The sequence below is a fragment of the Delphinapterus leucas genome, chromosome 14 (assembly GCF_059928025.1).
Source record: "Delphinapterus leucas isolate spDelLeu-1000000601 "Yukka" chromosome 14, BTC_Dleu_Yukka2, whole genome shotgun sequence".
NCBI lineage: Eukaryota > Metazoa > Chordata > Mammalia > Artiodactyla > Monodontidae > Delphinapterus > Delphinapterus leucas.
Window position 1 is genome coordinate 5,737,925 of NC_143142.1, and position 18,153 is coordinate 5,756,077.

Sequence of the window (18,153 nt, forward strand, 5' to 3'; positions counted from 1 at the left end):
GCCAGCCCCCTTCTCCCCTGTGTTGTATTCATTTATTCATTTGTTCCCTTGTTCTCAATACATTTTTAAAAAATATATTTATTTATTTGGTTGTGCTGGGTCTTAGTTGTGGCAGGCGGGCTCCTTAGTTGTGGCATGTGAACTCTTAGTTGTGGCATGCATGTGGGATCTAGATCGAACCCGGGCCCCCTGCATTGGGAGCACAGAGTCTTATCCACTGCGCCACAAGAGAAGTCCCTCAATACATTTTAATTGAGTGCCTACTATGTGCTGGGGATACAGCAGTGAGCCAGGCAGATGAGGTCTCTGCTCTCATAGAGCTGACATTCTGATGACAAAAGACAATATATAAGCAACATGCCCAAGATAATTTTAGATGGTGAAAAATGGTGAGAAAAAGGAATAAGGGGATGGGTTAGCGAGTGCCTTGGGGGTTTTAGATAGAGTTTCAGTGAGGGCCTTTCTAAGGAGGTGATATTGACCTGGGACTTGAAGTTAGAAGATTGCTGTCTCAGGCAGAGGGAACAGCAAGTGCAAAGGTCCTGAGGCAGGGATGAGCTTAATAGTTTGCCAGGTATTTAGGAGGGAAAGGTTGAATGATTGGAAGGGGGACAGTGGGATCTGAGCCTAAGGCAGGATTTGGCTCCATTCAGGCCAGAGTCCCTTGGATGCATACTTTAGAAGCTCTTAGCTAACCCTCATTCCCGAGGGGTGTAGGGGCCCTCCAGAGAGGCTGTTTGCGGGCCAGAGTGTTCGGCAGTTTTTCAAAGCTGCTGTTCCCATTAGTTACATGTGGATCCCTGGGGTTGCTGCTCAGAGCCCAGTAGCGAAAGATGCAGAACACAGAGTAGCAATCAGGGCATGGGATGCAATCTGTGGAGGGCTGGGTATAGGGGCTCAGCTGAGACCTCTTCCACCTCATCCTTCCAGAGTCAGGGTTCAGAGCACCCATCTAGAATTGCTAGCTGAGTGAGTCCAGCAAGTTAGGTTCTTAACCTCCCAGGGCCTCAGTTTCCCCATCTGTATTGTGGGACCCATCTCAGGAGTCCCCAAGCCCCCATCTGAGGGTTTCTGGAGGGAATTCATGAGCTCTGAGGACATGCACTTGTGTTGCTCCCTGCAGCCCATGAGGATGAGATTAATAACCAGAGAGACAGGCGTGGGCAAGAGGCCAGTCTTCTGCAGAAAAATGCCACCCCTTCTCCTGGCCTGGGCGTTTCCATCTGTCACGGGGTTGGTCCAGAGGACACCGACGGTTGAGTCTCTACTTGGCTCTTCGAGGGGTTTCCACGTGACCCCTGGGACATTACAAAGCTGACAGTCCCCCTGCCTGCCTGACCCCCTCCTATGCCCCTAGACTCAGCCAGAGCCCCACGGCAACCCTTGGGAGGCAGAAGCTGGAAGAAGGAACCCCTGAATTTACCCCAAACCCTTCTCTTCAGTGCCAAATCCCAGAGCGGAATCTCATTGAAATGCAAATCCTGGGGAGTGTTCTCAGGTGACCAGGGGTTGGGGGTGAGGGCTCAGGAGCCTGGCTGGTGGGAAGGCTGGGGAGGGCTCCCCAGTTCCTGCCCTCCCTTCCCTCCCCCAGACCCCTCTGGAGGGCTAGTCCTTCCTTCCTTAGGTCTGGCTTTTGACCTGTGGGTTCCCACGCTCTGGAGCTGGTGGGACCAGGACGGGAAGGGAGGGGCCGTTGACCTGAGACACCCCCTTCTGTTCCAAACTGCAGACTGCCCCTCCACAGACACTTCCCTTTTTCCAGACTTCCTCAGCCTCAGGTGCTCCCCCCGACCCTCCCCAGGAAAAATGGACCCGAGAATCCTGAGGGGGCCGAGAGGGACACATTGCTGCCGCGGCAGCCGGCAACCCCTGCAGGCCGGCTGGAGGCAGAGGCACGCCCAGCCCCTGGAAACCGCATGGCCGCCTCCCCACCGCAGCCATACCCCACTCCCCCTGGGGGTTCTCAGATGTTGGCAGATGGCAGAACTGAATCTGCTGAGACGTCGCTCCAAAAAAGGAAAGTTGAACTGAAAAAAAAAAAAAAAAATCAAACTCTCGTACATCTTAGGGGAAAGCAGAGGAGGAGGGAAGGTCCCGGTCTGGGGCTCCCAGTGCCCTCTGCTGTTTAAAAGATCTCCCCGGGTTTGAGAGGGCTGTCTGGGAGGGGCAGGAGGAGGGTAAATGAGGACACACCGTTGTCAGGGCAGCCAGTGGGGCTCCTGTTGGAGCGGTGAGCGCCTGCGTGTGCGCGGGCGAGTGTCCACATGTGTGCTCATCTGTGACCCTGCCTACTCGTGCTGTGTGTACCCGACCACAGGCTTGCAGCATCGTGTCTGTGCATTTGTGTCCCTGAAAGTCCCCAAATGGGAGTTCACGCAACGCACTGCGTCCCTACTGTGAAAGGGCAGTGAACAAGTAGTCAGAAATCCTCGCCCTCTAGAAACGGACATTCTAGTGTGTGTGTGTGTGTGTGTGTGTGTGTGTGAACTCCTGTCTGTGTCCGGGGTTTGTTTATCTGTGGGTGACCTTATGTCGTATGAGTCTATGTCCTAGGCTACGCTCACGTCTGCGGGGGTTTGCGAGTTTCCCCACGTGTTCACCTGGGTTAGATGTTCTGTCTGCTGAGGCCCAGTGTGTGAATGTCCACTGGTGAGAGTTCTGCGCCCTACTGTGTGCCAGAGCCCCCAGAGCGAGCTCCACCGTGGGTGTCGCTGCGCAGCTGTGTGGGCCACTTAAAGGCCCTGTGTGTGGCCCTCCCCATATGACCCCTCCCCATCCACTGGCCGCTCCTGAGTTATAATTTAATAGCTGAAACGCTATTCCAGAGAAGTATCTGGGGCTGGGGAGGAGGAGGGCGTACGGCCCGCAGGAGGAGGAGGGGGCGGGATGGGGAGGCGCTTTCCCCCTCCTTCCTCCTTCGCGGAGCTGCTAAAAAGAAACTCGGCGTCGCGCCCAAGTGTGTGTGTATCTGTGTGGCAGCCTGTGCACGCGCGAGTGGGTGAGTGCAGGCCCAGGGGTGGCGACGCGGGCCCTTTAAGGAGCCCGAGGGGGCCGGGCCGGGGCGCGTCTGTGCGGGCGGGGAGCCAGGAGCCGGGAGGCCGAGCCGCCGCCTCCCGGGCTCCTGCCCCGCCCCCTCCTCCCCCTCCTCCCCCTCCCCCTCCGCCGCCGCCACCGCCGCCGCCGCCGCCGCCGCCGCCGCCGCCGCCGCCGCCGCCGCCGCCGCGGAGCGGAGCCGCGGGCAGGCCGGGCCGCACCGGAGCCCCGCGTCCGCCCGCGCCCCGCCCGAGCCGTGCGCCCGCGCCCTGCGCCTCGCGATGCGCGCCAAGTTGCGGACCAGGGACGCGGGGCTGGCGCCCTAGGAGGCGGCGGCGGGAGGATCGCGCTCCGGCTGGAGGCCGGGCCTGCTGCGCGCCCCCAGCCCGACCGGCACCGCCACTTGCCTGAGCGCCCGGGCAGCCCGAGCGCGCCCCGTGCTCGGGCGCCGCCGCCTCCACCTCCACGAGGTGAGTTGGGGCCGGGGGTCCCCGCGGAGGGCCGGGGTGAGGCGCAGGGCGCGCTTCCGGGGGAATCGGGGAAGATCGGGCGGCGCACGCGGCGGAGTTGGCGGGGCCCCTGCACTCCCGAGTTGGCGCTCTCGGGGGTGGCCTGCTGGGGAGTGAGGCGCCTCGTAGACACTGCGGCCCGCGTGCGTGGAGGTGCCGGGGAACTTAGGGGAACTCCAGCTCCCCGGTGAGGGGGCGGGTAGGAGGGAAGTGGCGTGGGGGTGGGCGGGCGGGGGGCGCCCTGGAACTGCGTAGGGCAGCCCCCCACCGTGTGCCACGGCCCTGGGGGCATGGCCGCCATGCGCCTCCCTCCTCCCCAAGCGGCCTCGGACTTGGGGGGGGGTGACACTGCGCCTTATTTTCCAGCGGGCAGTGCGGCTTTGGAGAACCCGTGGAGATGGCACCCTCGGCTCCCCGGCCTGGCTACTGCGGAAGGCGCCTGGGGGGGTTCCTGCCACCGGGGGTGTGTGTGTGTGTTGGCGGTGGCGCTCCTGGGCGAGGGACCGGAGGGCTCTGGGTGGGGGTCTCCGGGGAGAGGCACCCCTTGCTCCCCCCTCGCCCGTGGGCTGGTGTTCCTGGTGTCTGGGCCTGCCTCCCGCGGCTGGTGACGCCTCATTGGGCCGCCTCCTGGTCCCTCCCCCAGGCTGTGCGGATACTTGGGATGCCACTAGTTTGGGAAGTTGGAATTCGGAGCTGATCCCACTTGGGCTGGACCCGGAGGCCCCAGGCCCTGGTGCTGGGGGAGCACCCCCAGAGACTTGGAGGGGAGTGGGAGGGATCCGTGGGGCGCGCCTTCCCTACCCCGGACGCTTGCAGGAAAAAGCCCGAGGGAGGGAGAGAGGGCTAGGCAGGCGGGCGGGCGGGAGAGACACGCTGTACCTGTGAGCTGCTGTCGCCCGGGCCCAATTAGCGTAGGGCGCCCGGCGTTATTTTTACATTGTAGGTTTATTTTTTGGGAAGCGAGGGCCCTCGCGCCGCCTGTCGTGCGCTCCTGCGCTCCGAGGGTCTGGTGCAGGCAGCGGGGGCGGATCTGTTCTGTCGGCTCAGCCGCCTCCCTTCCTCCCCCTCCTCCACCCCTGTTGGTGAGAACCGGTTTTATTATGATTTTTTTTTTTTTCCCTTTTGCAGATTTGGAGGAAGGATGTGTGAGGGAGGCAGGGAGGAGGGAAGGGGAGAGGATCCCTGTGGAGTTCTGGGCTCGTTGGGTTGTGTTATCGGTGGCCTTGACTTTGCCCTTTTAAAACCAGATCTGGGTCCCCACGGCTGCTTTGATAGAAGGGGCTCTCCGGGCCAGGAGTGAGCTGGGAGGGCGTCCCAGGGCATTGTTGTGTACCTCGTCGTGGGTGGCCTTTTCTTTTCTTTTTCTTTCTTTCTTTCTTTTTTTTTTTTTGGATTGGTGGGTGCGGGGAGAGCCCTCAGAGCAAGGAAGAGGTGTGAGGTGGGATAGCTGAGCCATTCACAGCCGACTCTGCAACTCAACGCCTTGAGTTGGAATCATACTTTTGCCACTTTACTGGCAGTGTGACCCTGGACAAATTACTCAACTTCTCTGTGCCTCAGGCTTCTCGTCTGTAAAGTGGGGTAACAATAGTACCGAGTTCAGAGGGTTGTTGTGAGAAGTGAGGTGGTAATACATAGAAGGTATTTGTATATGTGTTATTACAACCACTGTTGTTGTTATTATAATTCCTGGGTTCTAAAACTTGGCCTTTAATCCAATGGCCTGGACATTTTGTGAGAAGAGGCTGCCTTGCATTTTGCCTGAAGATCTGGTGAAGGGAAGGGGCCTTCTTTGCACCTCCCTTTGCTTTTCCCGGTGAGGACAGAGAAGGGAGGTGGCACCTTCAGCCCATTGAACAGATGCACAGACCGAGTCCGGCTGGCCCGGAGCCGGCGGTGAGCGGGGAAGCGGCAGCGGCGGTGGGGCGGCTGCCAGGGCATCCCGGGCGCTGTCTGACTTCCCCGCGCCGGCTGCCTTGTCCCTGCTTGGAAACTTAACCACCGCCGCCGCCGCCGCCGCCGGGTGCCCGGGGAGTCTGCGGTACCCAGACGTGGGGGCGGGAACGCAGCGGGCCCCAGCCCCGGCCTCTTCCCACCGAGCTATTTACGCTTGCTCCGGGATCAATACTATTGATAAATCCATGTAAATGGTAATGTGGCTGTCAGGCCCCGCTGAGGGATGGAGACCCCTCGTGGGGCTGCGCGCACCCCCCTCCCTCCCTCAGCGAGGGTTTGGCTACGTGGGAAGGATTTATTTGGCATAATCCGTTCTTTTCACCCAATTAATAATACTCATACCACCTCCTAAAGATTTCTGAGAGCTCTGCAAACACGAATTTAGCTGCGTGAAAGGCCCGAGCTGGGAAGGCTTGATTGTTCCCAGGGCATGGGGGTGGGAGGCTTGGCCGGGTTGATGCTTGCCCGCTGGCTGGCGTTGGAAAGAGGCCCCAGGAGTCCCGGCCCCCAGCGTCTTGCCATTCAGGCTGGATGTGGAGGCTGGCTGGTCCGGATCCGCCCCCCCCCGCCTCCGACTGCGAGTTGCAGGGGGGAGGTACCTTGTGCTGTGTTCCCACCCAGACCTGAGGCCTGTGGGTGGAGAAGTTGGAGGGGGCTCCCTTCTTAAGAAGCAGAGATGCACAGGCAGGAGAGCTGGGACTCTCACCGCTTCCTTCCAACAGCTCTGAGAACAGAAAGTCCCCCACATCAAATGCTGCTTCTGACAGTAGGGGGTTGAGAGCTTTTATTTGTGTGTGTTTTTCCCTCCTCTTCTGTTTCCTCTTCATCTCTCTAATGCCAGCAGCAGCCTCCCCAGGTGACACCTCCGAGACTGGACTCCCTGCAAGGGGAACAGCTTGCGGGAACTGGTCATTCCTGCCCCAGGCACCCAGGAAAGGGGGCCAGGAGGGGACCTGAGTCTGGGCTGCTGCTTGGGGAGGGCCAAGCTGCCCAGGGTCAGGCCAGGGGTGTCATCTTAAAAGGCTTGTCCCATGGGTGGGTATGTGGAGTCCCCAGGGAAGTGATCCTTGGAGGAGGGGAAAGGGACTTTACAACCTGTCAAGTGAACTTTTGGCCTAGGAGCTGGAAAATACTACGTATAATGCAATAGTAATAACAGCCAACACATAGAAAGCACTTACTATGTGCCAGGATCTGCCCTCAACAGGAATCTACCCCTTTACTCTTCATTACCATCCTGTGAAGTCAGGGCTATTATTATCCCATTTTATAGATGGTGAAATTGAAACAGAGAGGTTAAATGACTTGCCCAAGGTCACACAGTTTGGATGTGGAACTAAGAATTATGACCTGGGATTACTCGTGGTCGCATTGGTGCAGTAAGAATGAACGTACTGCAGACCTGCTCTGTGGAGCTGCCATAGAGGGTAGGAAAAAAGAAATTATGTTTCTTATTTGAGCAGCAGCTGCAGATCTTTGCCCCAGGAGACTGAGAACTTGTTCTTTCCAGGATTTGGGGAGGGGCAGTGCCAGAGGCAGGTCTGAAGTTTCTTTGAAGTCTCCTTTTATCCTAAACATTCATGCAAATTTGGCATTCGCTCTGGCGATGGGGCTGTGTTTATTTTGAAATGAAAACATGGTTTTGAATTATTTAGCATGGCATATAACGGGACTCCAGAAAGCTCATCAGATGAGTGCCTGTACGCTGGCGGGCAGCCCTGGGGTACTTTGTAGCTGGAGACCTTGAGAGGTCCTGGGGCAGATGACAGCTTTTTCCTATTTTCCAGATGAGGGCGCAGGTCAGAGGTGCCAGGCCATCCCGAGGTCGCATGGTGGTGTGACTTTTGCTTAACGATGGTCAAAATCATCATCATTATCTTTCTTTTAGACCAAAGTGAGGCTTTTCTGCCTGGGCACTTCCATACCACCACGCCCAGCTGGGCCCAGGCTAGCCCTGGGGGAAGGAACTTCCGGTTTGTAGATCCATAAAGAATCATTCTAAACCAACAGTAGAGGATAGTCTGGGAGTGTTTTGTTGGAGATCCGCACCTCTGATCATTTCAAGTTCTGGTGAGTTGAAATCCCGGCTTAGCGATGTGCAAGCAGAGTGCCCTGGGGCTGGTCCCTGCCCCTCTGAAAGTTTGGGTGCCCTGGTCTGTACACGGGGCACAGTGCCCACTGGGGGTAGGGGAGAGGATTAAGGGGCGGAAAGCGAGAGCGCTGGGTTTGATGTTCGGCCCTACAGTTTCAAGCTGTGTGACTCTGGACTGGTTACCTAACTTCTCTGAGCCTCAGTTTGCTCACCTCTAAGATGGGGACGATGATGACGATGATGGTGATGATGATGCTACTTCTGATTTTATTGTTGTGAGGACCCGATGGATGTCATGATATATTACAGGAGCTGTTGCTACTTTGCCCCCCACCAACCACTGGAGAGGAAAGGCTTCCCGCTGTAGAATTTATTGTTCACCCCAGGTCCTCACTGACAGGCTGGTTGGACACAACCCCTTCCTCCCTCTAAAGGGCTGCTGGGAGGGATCCTCTCATGGCATAGTCTCTTCACCTGAGCCCCAGGCCTGGGCTTGTTGCTCTCTGGAGGCGGCAGGCTCCTCTCCTGTCGGGCTGGTTGGTGATTCACAGATGTGCCCAGCTCTCTCCCTGGGCCCTTGAAGGCTGAGGTTTTCCATTCCGCCTTTAATCCCCCAGTGCCTGTCAGGCACTGAACTTGGAGGGCTTGGGCAGCCTGGAAAGTGGGGGAAAGACTGATAGGGAGGACCCAGGGAGCCTCCTGGGGGAGGGCCGAGTTTCCCCTTCACCTGGCAGCGGGGGGCGGGGATGGTTCTAGAAAGGGCTCCTTTGAAGTCAGACCTGATTCAAATCCTGCTTCCCTCAGTTCAAAACTCAGCAAAGTCTCTGAACTTGCGGCCTTAAGTGGCGGAGGGGTGGAAAATAACGCCCCCTCAGAGGACCGTCCATAGCTGCACTGCCCGGTCGCTCCCAGCGATGGTGGGAACTGTTCTAGATCTTTGCTGTCCCGTAGCCACTAGGTGTGTGTGTGGCTCTGAGCAATTGAAATGTGGCTAGTGCTGTCGGAACTGGTAATTTTATTCCATGTTAATTAACTGAAATTTAAAAAGCCACATGTGGCTGGTCCTGATCCGAAGGCCCAGTACTGGATGATGAAACAAGGTTCTGTGTATGGGAGCAGGGCCTGGCTCTTAGCAGCTGAGTGTTTTCCTTCTTTTGTGTGTTTTTTTCTCTGCCTGGTGCCACTGTATCCTTGTCATCTTGGAAGGACACCCCCCCTTCTGTGGTCCTGTTTCCCAGCAAAGCCTGAGGCTCTCCTGGGTGCTGGCCCAGGTTCCTGTGCCCTCCGTCCACCTCCCCTTGCCCCCGTTCCTAATGTCCCCACCCCCTCCTGTCCCACCAGCCTGTGGGGCAGCTCTGACCAGGAGACCTTTCTGTGATGGCACGAACGTTCCTGACCTGCCCCATCTGCCCAGCACCTTAGCCGCTCTCCACTCTTCAGGTGGCATTTGGCACCTGAAGTGATGCTGCTGCCACCTAGGATCCGAATGTTATTTGCTACTTGGTTTTAATACGTTTAAAATGTGACCAGTGGGCACCGTCCCTCTTGGGCAGCTTGACCTTAGAGCCTTGCCTTCTCTGTTGACTCAGGGCCAAACGCCTGTATTCAGGCCACTGGCTGGATGTTCTCACCCTTCTTGGTCCTACCAGGCCACCGTCCCTGAGACCGGAGAGCTGGCTCAGTGCCCCCCACTTCCTTCCCTGGCTGTCATTTCTCGAGCACAGGAGACAGCCCCAGGTCTGTGCAAAGTGTGGGCAGCTCCCACTGGGAGCTGAGCTCAGGTCCATGGGTCTTGGACTCAGGCTCAGAGGAATCCCGGCTCGTAGAGATGATGGTCCAGCCCCCCCTTGTCTGTTTCTGCACCTGCAGATACATCCGGAAGGCCTGCTTCCCATAGGGGCCGCCATGGTCCATATGTTTTTCTGCTATGAATTAACACATTATGGATGTCTTTCCATGTAGATAACAACTAGATTAACTTTTTTTTTGGCGCGGGGGGATAACATTACTTTTATTTTTTATTTGAAAAATACAGAAAACCAAAAAGTAACGCACCGAAACCCTGCTACTTGCCTCGGGCTTTATAAAAATGTGTTTTACTACAAGAAAAAGCATGGGCATGTTAAAAAATTAAAACAGAGCCTAGAGGTGTCGAAGTAAGTCTCATTCCTGTTCCTACCCTCCCATTTCTGTCCCCCAAGGCAGATACACGTGGGAAAAGTTTCCTCTCAGAGATACTCTGGCCATATGTCTGCCTCACAGGGACTTGGATGTGTGTGCTCCGTTTAAAAACAAGCACACAAATGATATCACACCCTATTCACATCTTACTTTCCTCCTTTAAATTATAATACATCTTAGGAGTTTATTCTGGAATATATAGAGAGCAGAGGTTAGCAAACTATGGCCCGCGGGCCAAATCCAGCCCACCTCCAGTTTTTTATATGGTGTGCAAGCTAAGAATGGTTTTTACATTTTTTGATGGTTGAAAAAAATAAAAAGAAGAAGAGTATTTTGTGACATGTGAAATTAAGTGAAATTCAAATTTCAGTGTCGGGGAGTAAAGTTTTATTGGAACGCAGCCATGCCCATTCATTCATGTGTAGTCTGTGGTGGTTTCCAGGCTATAGCAGCAAAACTGAGGAGTTGTGACAGAGGCCGGAAGGCCTCCAAAGGCTAGAGTATTGATTCTCCTGCCCTTTACAGAAGACATTTGCCGACCCCTGATAGAGAGCTCCCACATTCTTTTTAACTTCAGCATAACCTTCCAGGGTTATGTCAAGGAAACTGGGGCCCTGATGAGTTTGAGGGTCACACCCAGCAGGCCCGAAAACCCCTCCTTATGCCTGGCTCGCTGTTCTTGCTGTTATGCTGTTGCTGTTGTAGAATGCAGTAGGGCAGTGGGGATGGTTAAAGCAGATGACCTTTGGCACAATGTTTTGGCCTCTTAGATGATGTTTGAGGCTATAATCCCTTCTGTCCAGCGCCACAGAGTTGCTGTATGTAACACCTTCTGTGTGGTGCTACATAGTTTTCACAAATTTTTGCAAAGTCTCTCAGAATCCATCTTGTTTCCCTCTTTGCTTTGACTGTTAGGATGCTCGGAGCCAAGTTTGCAGCCTGCCTTCAGCAATCTGATCTGGTCTGTGTTTTGGTTTTACCGACTTCATCCTGTTTTCAGATTGGTTTGTCCCTGATTTTTCTTTTTGTCTTGACCTTGCTCTCTGATTTTTAAAAAAATTGATTAATTAATTTATTTTTGGCAACGTTGGGTCTTTGTTGCTGCGCGTGGGCTTTCTCTAGTTGCGGCCAGCGGGGGCTACTCTTCATTGCACTGTGCGGGCTTCTCATTGTGGTGGCTTCTCTTGTTGCGGAGCATGGGCTTCAGGCTCGTGGGCTTCAGTAGTTGTGGTGCGTGGGCTTCAGTAGTTGTGGCGTGTGGGCTTCAGTTGTTGTGGCGCGCAGGCTCAGTAGTTGTGGCACGCAGGCTCAGTAGTTGTGGCACTTGGGCTTAGTTGCTCCGCGGCATGTGGGATCTTCCCGGACCAGGGCTCGAACCCGTGTTCCCTGCATTGGCAGGCGGATCCTTAACCACTGCGCCACCAGGGAAGCCCCTTGCTCTCTGATTTTACCTTATCCTATGCATTCCTGACAGTTGTCTCAGTTCTTGAGGGGTGGGCTGGAGCAGACAGGAGTAAAGAAGAGGAAAACATTTGCGAGATGTTTCCAGGTTTGTTCCCCCTGCGTGCCTGCGGGGTGGTGGGTGGGTGGTCTCCTGACAGATGATTCCAGAAGGAAATCAAGGCCCCATGGAGTGTCTTAACTAAGGTCAGACCCTGGGCAAGAACCAGGGTCTTTGGGTGTCCATCCTGGGTCAGACTTGGGAAGGTGACAGTGCGTGAGTTGGAAGGTGCAGGATCCCTACTGGAGGCCCCGGGGCCCTTGGGAGCCACTTGGCCTGAGGGAAGACCCTGCAGTGGGGTAGGTGACGAGCTTACCACTCCTGGGTGGAGGGTCACTCCTGTCTGTTCCATATCCGGGGCCCAGGGATCTTGGAGTTGTTGCGGTGGCAGTGCTGCGGGTGTGTCCGCGTGGAGGGGCCTCTGGGCTCCGGTTCCAGCCTTGGTGCTCTGCGGATGCTTTCCGATGTTTCTGCTTCCTTCTGTTGACCCTGGGATATTTCTCTGAGCTGGAAAGGAAGTGGGGGGAAAAAGTAACCCACGGGTAGAATCAGATGAGACCAGCAGCTGGCCGCCCACTGGAGGGCATGTGTGGGTGTGTCTCCCGGAGACCCGGGGGCCCAGGCTCTCTGCCTCCTGTCTCCTGGGGTTGGCTTGGTTTTTGGTGACGTGTGTTTGTGTTTTAGGGCTTGTGAACGGAGCTCAAATGAGCCACGGGGCGGAGTCTGGTGTCTGCCTCTTACTGGCTGTGCGATGCAGCCTAGGACAAGCAATGGAGCCTCTCAGTTTACTCACCAGTGAAATGGGGTGATGAATGACACACGACCTCAGAGGGTCTGGTGAGGCAGAGGGAGCTGAGGGGCCATTTGAGGCGTGAGTCCGTCCTTCAGGCCGTGTCTTTAGTCCCTCTCCTTCCTGTCTGCGGCTCGTAAACCCTCGGAGCCCACCCTGGGGCCAGGCAGGTGGATCCAGCAGCCTCCTTCCCTTTGTCCCAAAGGGGCTTCAGGCCCGATCTGTCCCAAAACAGACCTGCGGTCCCCCCTCGCCCCCAGACCCCCCAGCCTGGGCTTCCTGCCTGAGTGTGGGGCCGAGCCAGAGAGCTGGGGGTCACCCCAGCTGCCCTCTCACCCGCCCAGCGCCTGCAGAAGCCTCCATCCTGCCCCCGGTCTGTTCTGTGCAGAGCTGCTGGGTGGACCCTGTGGGTGAGTGCCCTGACCTGACTCGGAGCCCCATGAGCCCTCAGGGCCTCCCGACACCTCTTGCATGAAATCCAGGCCCTTCTCACTGCCTCGGAGGCCTGTCTGCCCCCGCGTCTGCTGACCTCCGACCTCCCCTTGGCGGCCACCCCTGCAATAACTGTGTGCTATATTGGTGGGGGAGGGGGGTGGTACTTCTGGGCGGGAGGTCAGGAGGGGTGGGTGGGAGGGGAGTGGATTTTTCTTTGTGGCCCAGAGGGCCTCTCTGGGAGATGCGGGCAGTCAGAAGTCCCTGAGGCCAGGCCCGAGGGTGCACACAGCCGGGGCCCCGTGGGGAGGGGGTGCCTCGGGGGTCCCTGCTTGTCCTCACGCTGAACTCCGGTGCCCGCCGCAGACCCTCCGGGAGCATCGCCCACTGCTACTGTCTCCGTGGCTATGGCAACTGCCTGGCACCGAGGGCCTGCTCGTTAGGCTAACGAGGCGAGCCTGCTGGGCCAAGGTGGGGGGCCAGGACATTGCTGCCCTGGGGCTCAGTGGGGCTTGTCCGCCGGGCGACCGGCCACCGGGCCAGGAGCGGAGCGGGGGCGCTGGAAGGATGCTGCAGAGCCCAGCGGGAGTCAGGGGTCCCCAGGGTCCTGGGGGCTTGGGCCAGGTTTGCAGGGTGGGGTTCTGGTGGGAATTACGTGTGGTGGTGACTCCTGGGTAACTCCTGTGACCAGTTAAACTAGGGGAGGATGAAAGCTGGGGGAGGGATTGGGAGGCGCCCACTTTTCCCTGCCCCCCACACTCACCGACACCGTCTCCCACCCTCCTAAGTATTCTTAACCATTTTCACTTTTGCCCACTTCTGCTGCCTACACTCCATCTAGGCCACTGTACTGGGTGGAATAGTGTCCCCTCCCCCAATTCAGGTGCTTCCCAGAACCTCAGAAGGAGACCTTATTTGGAAATAGGGTCGCTGCAGATGTAATTAGTTAAGATGAGGTCATGCTGGAGTAGGGTGGCCTTAAATCCAATAGGACTGGTGTCCTTATAAGAATAGAAAGTCGTGTGAAGACGGAGGCAGAGAATGGAGTGATGCGTCTACAAGCCGAGGATTGCTGGCTAGATCCATGGAACAGACTCCCTCGGAGCCTCCAGAAGGGACCACTCCACCCGACACCTTGATTTCAGACTTCTGACCTGCATAGCTACGAGAGAATGAATTTGTATTGTTTTAAGCCCCCTAGTTTGTGGTAAGTTGTCATAGCAGCTCCAGGAACCTAATACAGCTCTCATCGTCACTTGCTTGGACTACTGCAGTAGCCTCCTCGCCAGTCAGCCTGACCATCTGTTCCCCACATGGCAGCCAGAGGGTTTTCTTTTAGGCCTGTCCCTCCTGTGCTCAGTCAGAGCCCTCCCATCTCAGACAGCATAAAAGCCAACTCTATCTTGCTTACAAGTCCCTGCACAGTCTGTGCCCCCACCGCCCCATTCCTTTTCTGATCTGCTCCCCTTGTTCACACTCTGTACCAGCCACACTGACCTCCTTGTTGAAATTTACCTGACATGTGCCTGCCTCAGGATCTTTGCACTTGTTCTGCCTGCAACACTCTTCCCCCAGGTGTCCGTGTGACTTGTGTCATTTCTCTGCCATCTTTGCTCATATGTCACCTTTTCTGTGGGTCCTTCTCTGGTCTTAATTAAAATTGTACCCTCTCCTCCTCAAGCCCTCTCCTTCCCTCCTTCACATGTCTCCTTCTGATGAACTATGGTTTTATCTGTTTAACTTGCTGTTGTCTGTCATCCCTGCTAGAATGCATGTTCCAGAAGGGCAGGGACTTTGGTCCGCATTCCCTGCTGCATCGCCATTCTAGAGCAGCTCTGGACACACAGTAGGTGCCCAATAAATGTGTCGAATGTCAGATTCTGGCTGGGCATGGCCTGACCTGGCATCCCAATGTAGGATGTCTTGGGATCCCAAGTTGTCTGCCTTTCCCTGCATCTGATACCTTTTCCCTCACCTGTGGCCCTCCTCAGACCCCCGGAGGTCGCTGGGCCTTCAGCTGCTCCCTCCCTGTCTTTCCTGTGGGTGGTCATGACAGTCCCCTGCAGAGCAGAGCTGATTCCTGAGCTCTGAAGTGGCTGAGGTTTGAGATAATAAGGTCCTGGCTACTTCAGGCCTCAGTTTTCCCATCCACAAAATGGACACAATCAGATTGCTCGTCTCTCGAGGCTGTTGGGAGCGCTAAGTGAGGCCACACAGGAAGGGGCTTGCTGCCTGACACTGAGAGCACAGAGAAAGACTTCAATCCGATTGGTGCTTGGTGGCGGTGGTGTCAGTTTGCTGTGCTGGTTTTCAGAGGAAGGGTGAGACATCATAGCTGGATGACTCCAGGTGCCTGGGGGACTTTAAGCCCGTGTTCCCTTAGGCAGGTGGCCTCTGGATGCTCTTGTGGCCTGAGACGTCTCCTTCCTGGCCCCATGCGCCCATCCCCTCCATCACAGGAAGGTGAGCTCTGCAGGGTCCGAGGGGGGCATTCCCAGGGCCTGTGAGGCCTGTCTGTTGTTTGCTGAGAGAGAAGACCCCAGGTAACTTCACGAAACCCAGGGACAGGAGGAACCCTTCTCCCTTTCTTGGGCTGGGTTCTTCTTTCACTCTGTGCCTCAGTTTCAGCATCTGTAAAATGGGGATAAATGTCTTCCCTGCCTCCTAGGGGAGTGGGCTGGATTAGGGGACCTGGGGTGGCCCCTGTGATGGTGACCTGCCGTGGATAGGTTGTGTGCATGCCGTCTTCCTCCCCACCTTCCTTGTCTGGTCTCTGGGCAGGGCTGGGGGCTGAGCTGACAGAGGTTTTATGGGCGAGCTCACTCCGTGTTGTTGTATGTTAGCTCATTTAAGCCCCACAATAACCAGAGCCCCACAATGACCACAATGACAGCTGTGGCCAGAACTGTTAATTCCCTGTTTAGTGATGGGAGAATCAAGGCCCAGAGTGGTGATGTCATTGGTTCAGAGCACACGGCTTGTAAGCTCTTTCCTTGGTGGGTGGCTGTCACAGGCAGGACCTGGCCTTTCCTCCTGTCTCCCTTTCCCGTGGACTGTGGATCCCCGGGCAGGGGGGTCGGCCTGGGTCCACCATGTGCCCAGCCCTGGGCACCTCAGCTAACCTCTCTGCCCGGGCCTGGCCTGTTTCCCTCGAGGTCACACTCCCAGGCTCCCCGCAGGCTCCTGGGCTCTGCCTTGCAGGAAGCTGACCCCGCTGTCTAGACTATAAATAACAGCCGCAGCGGCGGGCAGGAAGCTGCATCTCATGGCACCTGGGCGCTGGCTGCTGCCCCCTTGCTGCAGCGCCTCCTGGAACTGTGCTTCTCCCAGTGGGAATGCCGAGGCGGAAGCGTATGTGCACCCCAGGCGCTGCTCTGCAGGATTGCTGTGTGACCTTTGGGCCCCCGTTGCCCTCTCTGTGCCCCTGAGCCCCTGGCCATGTGTCCGGGATGCCTCTGATCTCCCCGTGCTGTAAAGAGCGCCTCCACGGTGTTTGGATGGCAGCCAGGGAGGTGTGGAGGGTTTGGTGGGTGGTCTGACACTGGGGGGACAGTTAGTGTTTTCCTTGGAGGGGAGGTAAGTGGGAGGGGGCCATTGAGGGAGCCTGGGGAGGGGAGATGGGCCCTTTCCAGATGCAGGGTGGAAGGGGTGTGGGGGAGGATAAGGTGGAGCTGCCTGGAGGGTCCTGGACTGGGAGGCAGGCCATGGGGTGGGCGCCAGGCCTTTGAGACCCATCTTGTTTACTGGGTTGCTGTGTAATTTTTGTACAACCTCTCTGGGCCTTGGCATCCTCCTCCCAGATTTTCTGGCAGGAGAGAGACGCACGAGGGTTTCGCAGCAAGGAGAGTATTTCGTCGTGTCCTCTGTCCTCTGTCGCGTTGCGATGGCTATTATTGTTAATATCGTTACGTTGTCACGGGGCAGGTTTCGCCTCGTCCCTGTCCGTACTGCCAGGTCCTTGGAGACCCGGCTCTTGGGCAGGGGTCAGGGAGACGTGCTCATCAGTGGGGGGGGGGGCGGGGTGCTGACTCACACCAGGGGCGACCCTAGTGGCCGCGCTGCTGGGCACATTGGGGGGCCTCTGCTTCCCCAGTGCCTGCTCACCACCCATCAGCTATGTAGTGAGGGCTTGGCCCTTTGGGTGGTTTTCCAAGCATGAGGGTCGTGCTGCCGGTCAGTTGAACCTTGCAAAGCCTTCCATTTTCCCAGCGGTTGTGTGCTTTGTTGGTGCCAGTGGCATTCTTGACCTAGAATGCAGGGACATGACGGTTTCAACAGGGCGTCTTCCCTGTATGGATCTTGCTGGAGTGGGGGATGAACAATAGGGCGATTCGTGACTGGTCCCCCAAACCCACAAAAGTTGCCCAAGAAAATGGATTGATGAGTTATTTGTTGTCATCTTAGGGAAGTCTCTAGTGATAAGCCACAGGGCTCTGCCTGATTCACGTTTTCATCAAAGGCTAGACTGGGCACCCTTGGGGTATGTGTTCACCATACAGATGACAGAACGGGGTATTCTGTAGGAGTGGAGAGACTGAGTCACGTGGACTCAGTACTTGCCTGCTGGAGCTCAAGGTTTGTGGGGTGGGCCTTTGGAGCAGTTCCCTCGAGGCCCAGAGATTTTTGGAGCCTGTGGGGAGGAGGATAATGGTCTCCTCCAAAGATGTGTACGCCCCTAAACCCCAGAACCTGTGACTGCGCTATGTTACATGGCAAAGGGGAATTAAGGTTGCAGATGGAATTAAGGATGCCAGTCATTTGACCCTGAGGTGGAGGAAGTTATCCTGGATAATCCTGGTGGGCTCACAAAGGTCCTTATATGGGAGGCAGGAGGTTAGTCCAAGAGATTAGAAGGTGCTGTGCTACTGGCTTTGAGGATGGAGGGAGGGGCAAGGAGCCAAGGAGTGCAGGCAGCCGCTAGAAGCTGGAAAAACAAGGAATGCGGGCTCGCCGAGAGCCTGCTGCAGGAGCACAGCCCAGCTGACGCCCTGGTTTTCGCCTTGTTAGATCCATTTCAGACTTCTGATCTCCAGAACTATGAGATGAGAAATCTGTGCTGTTTCAGGCCACCGCGTTTGTGATCATTTGTTACAGCAGCAAGAGGAAACTCAAACAAGAGCCCTCATCTTCCCTGAGACCCCTAGCAGCCAGGTGCCACCTGGTCATTTAGACCGTGTGTGTCCCTGCAGCCAGTGGCCTTGGAATCAGGTGACCGCTCCGTGTCTTGCCCTTGCCCTGGGGCTATGGGTGAGGGACACGGAGTGAACAGAAGGACCTGCAAACTGTAAAGGCCTGTGCTGGAGAAAAAAAATGAAATGCAAGGACTCCCCTGGTGGCGCAGTGGTTGAGAGGCCGCCTGCCGATGCAGGGGACGCGGGTTCGTGCCCCGGTCCGGGAAGATCCCACATGCCGCGGAGCGGCTGGGCCCTTGAGCCATGGCCGCTAAGCCTGCGCGTCCGCAACGGGAGAGGCCACAACAGTGAGAGGCCCGCGTACCACCACCACCACCACCAACAAAAAAATGAAATGCAAGAAAAAAAAATCTAGAAGCAGAGAGATGACCAGCAGGGAGGGAGTGGTGTGAAGTAGGGATGTTTGTGTGTTCATTTATTCCTTCAAATCCGGTGGGGGTACCTGGCTCCAATGAAGGCCCAGAGGG

The 18,153-nt window shown here is 56.6% G+C and overlaps 1 protein-coding gene across 30 annotated transcripts in view; it reads left to right on the top strand.

Moving 5' to 3' along the window:
* Positions 1-3,187: 3,187 nt before the first annotated feature.
* Positions 3,188-18,153, top strand: part of NCOR2 (nuclear receptor corepressor 2) — a 224,483-nt gene continuing 209,517 nt past the window's right edge. For all 30 annotated transcript variants that reach the window (XM_089894358.1, XM_089894378.1, XM_089894383.1 and 27 more), the window contains exon 1: positions 3,188-3,503. The gene's annotated coding sequence lies outside the window, so the exon portion shown is untranslated. The remainder of the gene's footprint in view (positions 3,504-18,153) is intronic.